The sequence below is a fragment of the Magallana gigas genome, chromosome 3, assembly GCF_963853765.1.
Source record: "Magallana gigas chromosome 3, xbMagGiga1.1, whole genome shotgun sequence".
NCBI lineage: Eukaryota > Metazoa > Mollusca > Bivalvia > Ostreida > Ostreidae > Magallana > Magallana gigas.
Genome location: NC_088855.1, coordinates 2,306,619 through 2,313,946, shown reverse-complemented (window position 1 = coordinate 2,313,946; position 7,328 = coordinate 2,306,619). Strand labels below are relative to the sequence as shown.

The window sequence follows — 7,328 nt, the reverse complement described above, 5'->3', positions numbered from 1 at the left end:
TCAAAAATGTAGTTCATGGTATATGACGTATACGACAAACCGAACACCACTCTATAGCTCGTCTTCACTTAAGTATGGTGAAAAAAACCCATCGAACATTTTGATTTTAATCACCACACTTCCTCAATACTGGTGTGTATTTTTAAAGCTTATTTTGAACAGCATATCCCATATATAAGATATCATACACCCGCATATTACAAAAGCTATGGATGTGCGGCCATCGTGTACATTTGAGGATAAGAATGTAAGCACTAATTGAATTGGCTTGTTTCTGTCCGAAACTGACCAAATCTGTTGCCAAAAGATACAAAAGCAATATATATATATATATATAAATATATATGACATTCTACACGTTGTTTTGCTAATAACTCTACATCTGACTCACAAAATTTTATTTGATCATATGGAATGCACTCCTAAAGCATTGTTAATAATAAAAATAGAAGAAAAAAAAGAATTTGACCCAAATCGTAACACGGCCCCTTTAGAATCCCCGGATAATAACGTTAAAAGATTGTGCAAAATGTGCTATTTCTGAAAAGAGTAAAGATTACAACATGTCCAATAATAAATCCGAGTAAGGAATTTATTCTTGTAAATCTTCCTAGATAAATAGAAATGAACTTTCAATGAGGAAATCTCGGGTTTCGGTAGGTTTATTTCATTAGAATCTCCCAAAAGAGGCGACAACAATATCTTTTGACAGACTCTAGGCGTATATAAATTTTTTATTCTACATGCATTGCATGCCATCTACATACATGTACATATGTATCATATTCATTTCACCCTAATTTTTGACAAAAAGTTTCCCACATTAACCCGATCAGTTACACTCATAAAAAGAGGAATTTCAATGTAGTAAATAAGGAAGTCATTTTACGAGTTACATTTTTATCTTCTTAAAAACTACAAGGCTAATGTTACCATTTTTAGTGTGAGGTATCTCTATGGTGAGAGGAATCTAAATTGAGAAATTCATGACTCTACCAACCCCGGGGCACAATAGGTGGGGCCAAATATGCAAAAAAAACCCAAAATTTTCAAAAATCTTCTTCTCTACTCCTACACATGTGAGGAAAAACTGGTTGCATGACTATGATACCCTCTACCAAAATTGTGAAATTCATGGCCCCTGTTTCAGTGGTTCAGGTTCCAGGATGGTCCCAAAATGGCTATATAGTTAGAATGTATTAAATGTTAGAAATATATATTTGTTGAAAAACTAAATGCATGATTATAATTTCTATGAAGCCCTCGACCAAAATTGTGAAATTGATGACATCTGTGTCAGGGATTCAGGCTCTATGGTGGGTCCAATATGGCCATATGCATGTTGTTAAAATGTATAAAATCTTCTTCTCTACTCCCATATATTTGTTAAAAAATAAATGCCTGGTTATAATGTCCATGAAGCCTTATACCAAAATCTTTAAATTAATGATCCCTGTATCAGGTGTTCATGCTCTAGGGTTGGGCCAATATGGCCATATAGTTAAAATTTATTAAATCTAAAAAAAATCTTCTTTACTTCCACACATGTGGGCAAAAAACTGAATCCATGGTTTTGATGTCTACTAACTCCTCTACTTAAATGGTGAAATTCATGGCCTTCTGGTCGTTGGGGGGGGGGGGGGGGGTGGGGTGGGGGGGGGGGGGGGCAATATGGTAAAATAATGTTAATGCTTATACATGTAATGTTAAAAATCTTCTCTATTCTCAACCTACTTTTTGAAAAACTGACTTAATAATTATAATTATGTTTACCTGGAAGTCCTCTACTAAAATTTGAAATTTCATATCCCCTGAAGTATGGGTTTTTACTCTAGGGCTGGGCCAAAATGGATGTATAGGTGTTTATGCATATAATGTTTAAAAATTATCTTTTTCACTCCCACACACCTAAAAGGAAAACTGAATTTATGATTTTTAGACCAGATCTACCAGACCAGTTTTTCTCCCAAATTATAGGTTCCATAGTTCTTTTGAAAGATTTCTGGTAGGGAGATGGTCGCCATTACAAATTTATAATTTTTATTCTCAAGGGTGAAACATAATTAAAAGCATATTTGAGACTCCTCTACAAGTTTGTGTATAGGTTATATGATATTCAGGTGATCGTTAAGACCTATTTGTCTCTTGTTGATATTTTCACGAATGTGAAGCATGAGTGAAAAGATAAAAAAAAATCCTGTCTCACGCGTGCAGGGCGTAACCTTGTATTCAACTGAAAAATATTAGGTTTCAGTTTATTACATTTTTTCAGATAGTTGTTTAAAATACTCGAATTGTCTGTCTCTTGTTGAAGCTATCCAAAACAATGTTGCACGGGGAATATAAGTCCATAAGACAGATACACAAAATGATTTACACAATAAATTTAACAATCATTAGAATACTTTCATTTAATTACATGAATAGATCATGCATGAATATCAAAATACAAAATACTACCATAAACATATCAAAATGAAGTTTTGAATTGAAAATAAATAGACGTTACATGTTTTTAGCCGCTTTATTCAATGACATATTATCCGGCCATTATTTTCGTAGATTTTTGGCTCAACATCCTAGTTACCCTGTACAACACAGACATGAATTTCATACTCGTGAACATATTACTTCCTCATAGATTGCACTCAATTTTTTATGATTTAGAACGTTCAACACGATCCAAAATATATATAAAAAATGTATAAGAACATAAATCACACACACATAATTAATAGACAATGTAAAGGCAAGATATACATGTCGCCAGTTAATTATATCTCTAAAGTGAGTTGATTTCAGCAACCAAAATAAGGAAATGTTGGACGATACTGACGGCTTTTAAAGTAATTGCCGCAGTTTTATTACGAGATCTTCAAAGTGGCTCCGATATGCAGGCCGTTCTTCCCAACAATTCATCATTATATTGTAACAAGCCTTTGGTGTATTTTTCGGTGCTTCCATTCTGTAGCCTGTAAATGAAAAATGACAATATACAAATAGTGTCTGTTTGGGATGGTTACAGTTGAAATTGACCCCCGAGAAAACCATTGTCAACCGACGCGAAGCGGAGTTTGACAATGGTTTTCGAGTGGTGTCAATTTCAACAGTTACCCTCCCAAACAGGCCCTTTTTTACTATACTGAATGTCTTAATTTTAAAGAGAGTTTTACTGTTTTTATATAGAAATGAAGTGAATTCTACGACAAACCGTTCGCGCATAATTTACGCGCATGTAACAATTCGTTGTGTTACCCGTTGCCAAGTGTGTTGCTAACGCTGTCTAAACCAATCAGATTACAGTATTTAACTTGAAAGTATAATAATAACAAATTGTCAACCATCTAAAAATCCATAAAGCGAAATACAAATCCAAGCAGTGCAACACGGACCTCTGAATAAGTTATCATTCTTTACGTATCATGAGGTGATTGAATAAGGTTTGGGAAATAGAACCCAAAAGAATTGATAAAGCCCGAAGAGTTTTGAGGTAGATTTGATTACTCCGGACCGTTTGATCACCTCATAATATTCAAAGAATGATTCTCTATTACTCATATTAATATTATTTTCAGCATTTTCAGCATTTATACGATTAAATATTAAAAAGTTCACCGGTAAAATTTATTGTACTATAGTTACATCGATTAGTAGTGTCAACATAAACAAAGGCAATGGAAAATATAAATACAACGCTTTATATCCTAGATCAGACAATGCAAAGATCTAAATCATAGGTATATAAACAAAGGGAAAAAAACCCTTTGTGATTTGAATTTGATGTCTTTTAACAATGAGTAACACTGTCTACCTTCTGTAACTTTTTCTTGAGTCTCATCGCTACTCATCCCTAGATAAGGTACAGTTCCTGACGAAAATATCTCCCACATGAGGATTCCAAAACTCCAGACATCCAAATTTTCCTTTGTGTAAATCTAGGCCATTATTATTCTACAATATCAACTGCCTTTTTTTAAATATTCAAATTGATTAATTTACATTGATATTTAATTGTTATTTTTCTAGTATCTTAATTATACATCAAAAGTAAGTGACAACTACTTGATTTTTAAATTAAATTAATGAATTGATGCCACGTAATTTGATAACCATGTTTTCATTAATGTTTTAATAAATGATATTGTATATTTCTTTTTCTACCATCTCTTTGAATAAATGTTTAAGCACTAACAGTCCCAATCTTTTCGCCCAGTGCAATTGTATTGTAGTCAAGTTGATAATGACTTCTATCTATGGGGAATCTTAATTTCATGCGAGTGCCATTAGAAAAGTTATGTTCTTCTGTGCACTGTAGATGCTCAATTAACTCAACCAAAGTGGGTTCATGGTCCTCACTGATCTGAAAAATATTTTCAGCTCAAATTGGTGTAATTATAGTAATAATAATGATAAAGAACATATTCATATCATATCATAAACTGCCCCTGGCTTAACGACCTCCGATGTCAGATAACTCTAAATTATCTGGAATTTTTTTATCTGTAACATAAATCTGCTTTTTTTATATACAGATTTAGTTAGTCTTGAAGTGATAATAATTTGCTAAGACATTTAACGAACTGATTGGCTTAGTGGATACACGGAGACCTATTATGAAGAGGTACATGGGTTCGAGTCACCGTTGCACTGGTACAACCTTTTTTTTTTTGATTTTTTATTTCAATTTGAATACGTAATCTATTTCATTATATTCATCGTGGCCAAATTGCAAAAACTTCGTAAAATGCATGGATACCATAAACATTTTCCTTTTAATTTGTTTTGATTATAAAACTTGAAGGATAAATATAATTTTTAAGATAAAAAAAATTAGGCTGAGAATCCGATAACCTTATATAATTAGTATTTTGAACATGATTAATAAACCCGAACTGAAGAAATATAAAAAATAAGTTGATCATTTAGAGAGAAGCTCAATGTTACTTACTTCTATTTTAGGCAAATCGAAAACCTTTATGTGATTTGGACAGTCATTTTGAAACGTTGAAAGAACAAAACAGTCTTTCTTTGTGTCTTTTATTTTTTCAAATACGAGGAAATCTCTTTTTTTCTTCAGAAGTTGATTTGCTTCTTCTCTTGTGATAACCCATGAAACCAGGTTTGTAGGTAAAGGTTCTCTCCTCTACGTAATACAATCTATACAAAAAGGATATAACATTGGTGAACACCTTATCGTAAATGCATCAGCAGATTGTAGAATTATGCTATGTAACGACAGTTAATTTTTGTTTATTCAAACGTAAGCTTAGGTGAAAAAAATATATATGTATATATTTTTCCCCTAAACTAACATCTGAATAAACTAAAATTAACTGTTGAAATGAATAATAATTATATATATATATATATATATATATATATATATATATATATATATATATATATATATATATATATATATATATATATATCTGTGTGTGTGTGTGTGTGTGTGTGTGTGTGTGTGTGTTTGTATTTACTAAACTATAGATTTAAGCCGTAGGAATTATTCATTTTAACTCACCTTCTCTTCTGTGTCGAGAAGTGTGCCAAACAAGGATGATAAAACTTTTTCGTCGATTGCTGCATGCCGTAAAGACAATGCTTTCTTTTTTAAAACCACAGGACATGGGTAAACCTTGCATTTTAATCATTCAAAAGTTAAGATTTGTTTTGGATCGTTTCTCTTGAGTAATGCTCGGGCATTTTGAATGAGCATGGACATCTCTTTCTCCATATTAGCATTTTGATTTGCCTTTTCTAAATTGCCTGCCTTGTGTTTTGATGCTTTGGCTCTTAAGTCATTGCCAGTGTTCTTTACAGCTTGGCAAATTAAATCCTCCTGAACGCAAATGTTTCTCATCGTTTTGTCAAAGTCCTCTTTGTATTCCTCCACTTTCTCTTTTTGAAATTCCGGCAAAACCGTGCTTTCCATTTCTTGGATGTCGTTCAAAATGTCTCCTTTTTTCCTTTCTAGAAATTCGTCTAATGATATGAGAGTATGTTGTTTATGTTTATCAATGACACATTTGGCACAAATGGGAATGAGGCAATCATTGCAGTAAATCTCACAAACTGATTTGCCATGTTTCACACATTCAACGCGTGTCACAATGTCGGTTGATGTCTGCGAAGTCAAGCCTACAATTTCATGTGTGGTCCCTTTATCGGATAAATGTTTTGGTGTACATTCCAGACATAGTGTTAACTGACAAAGTCGACAGAGGTGGTCACCAGGATTTTCACATAGATTACAACGAACTATGTCTTGTGCAAATGTGATAGATGTAGTCATTTTTTCGAAATCTACAAACAAATGTATGTTTCTGTAAACACTAATTAAAGTTGTTAAAAGCAAGTGTTTGTTTCTATAAGCGTTATTTAAAGGTATTACAATAAATATGGATTTCTTTTTTAGCTGAGCGTTTAAACCAATGCGTTGAGATATATTACACTCTTGAGCAAAGTGATTTAGAATACATGTGTTATAACGAACAAAATTCGTTACGTAATTTTTTCAGTCCCACATAAAAAGCACTAGAATGACTTTTTGGTGTTTTTTTTTTTTTGGTTTGCTTTCAGGCTTTTATTATTTTGTGAAACGTGTAACTACGCATAAATATATATTTTTGAATTATGTTACTGCCAAAAATCTGACAAAAAAGCTGAAACACAGAATAGCGTTTCTGTATGAATATATTTCTTTGGGATGATTGAGATATATCAGTTACAAATTTGTAATGACCTCTTTTCAAAAATATTTTCCAAAGGCAAAATTATAACTGTGCAATGTAATTCACAATTTTTCCCTTTGAAACTTTGTTTTATGCGATTTTCATTCAAAATAAAACTATTGCTTACAGAAAAAGATGAAAACTGATGAAAGCTTAATTGAACAAATAAACATAGTGTTTTTATATAAGCTTCTTTCACAAGAAGCAAAAAAATTAATGAGTAAAAGTTGACTACTTCTATTTTGATCAAATACAAATTAAAAAACCCACTAATAATTTAGAAACATGATGGACGAAACAATGATAAGCTATGTTGATGAATTGATTTACATTATATTACTTGTTCATATTTTTCGTTTTGCAGTAAACCCTCTAAGCGTCCGGAAATTTACATTAAGTTCACTTCTGTACCATACATACTATATGCACAGCAACTAAAAACACAAAAGTGTCGACTCGGGGGGAAAATCCGGAAGGGAAATACATAGAAAAACCTTCCTGGAGTTTAATGAAAATTGAATGCTATTTATTCGTGGAATACATCTTTCACTTTAGAAAAACGAAACAACAGTATAAAAAAGCCAAATGGGATGG

At 32.2% G+C, this 7,328-nt stretch overlaps 1 long non-coding RNA gene across 3 annotated transcripts; it reads right to left on the bottom strand.

The window, feature by feature from the left end:
• Positions 1 to 2,267: 2,267 nt before the first annotated feature.
• On the bottom strand, positions 2,268 to 6,452 carry LOC117692693 (uncharacterized). 3 transcript variants are annotated; one of them, XR_010711678.1, is made up of 4 exons: positions 5,525 to 6,449; positions 4,193 to 5,157; positions 3,812 to 3,951; positions 2,272 to 2,972 (listed from the first exon to the last, which is right to left on the bottom strand). It is a non-coding gene; the product is annotated as an uncharacterized lncRNA (long non-coding RNA). The 3 variants fall into 3 exon arrangements; XR_010711679.1 differs by having other exon boundaries at positions 2,278 to 2,972; positions 3,812 to 4,360; positions 4,949 to 5,157; positions 5,525 to 6,443; XR_010711677.1 differs by having other exon boundaries at positions 2,268 to 2,972; positions 3,812 to 5,157; positions 5,525 to 6,452.
• Positions 6,453 to 7,328: the final 876 nt, after the last annotated feature.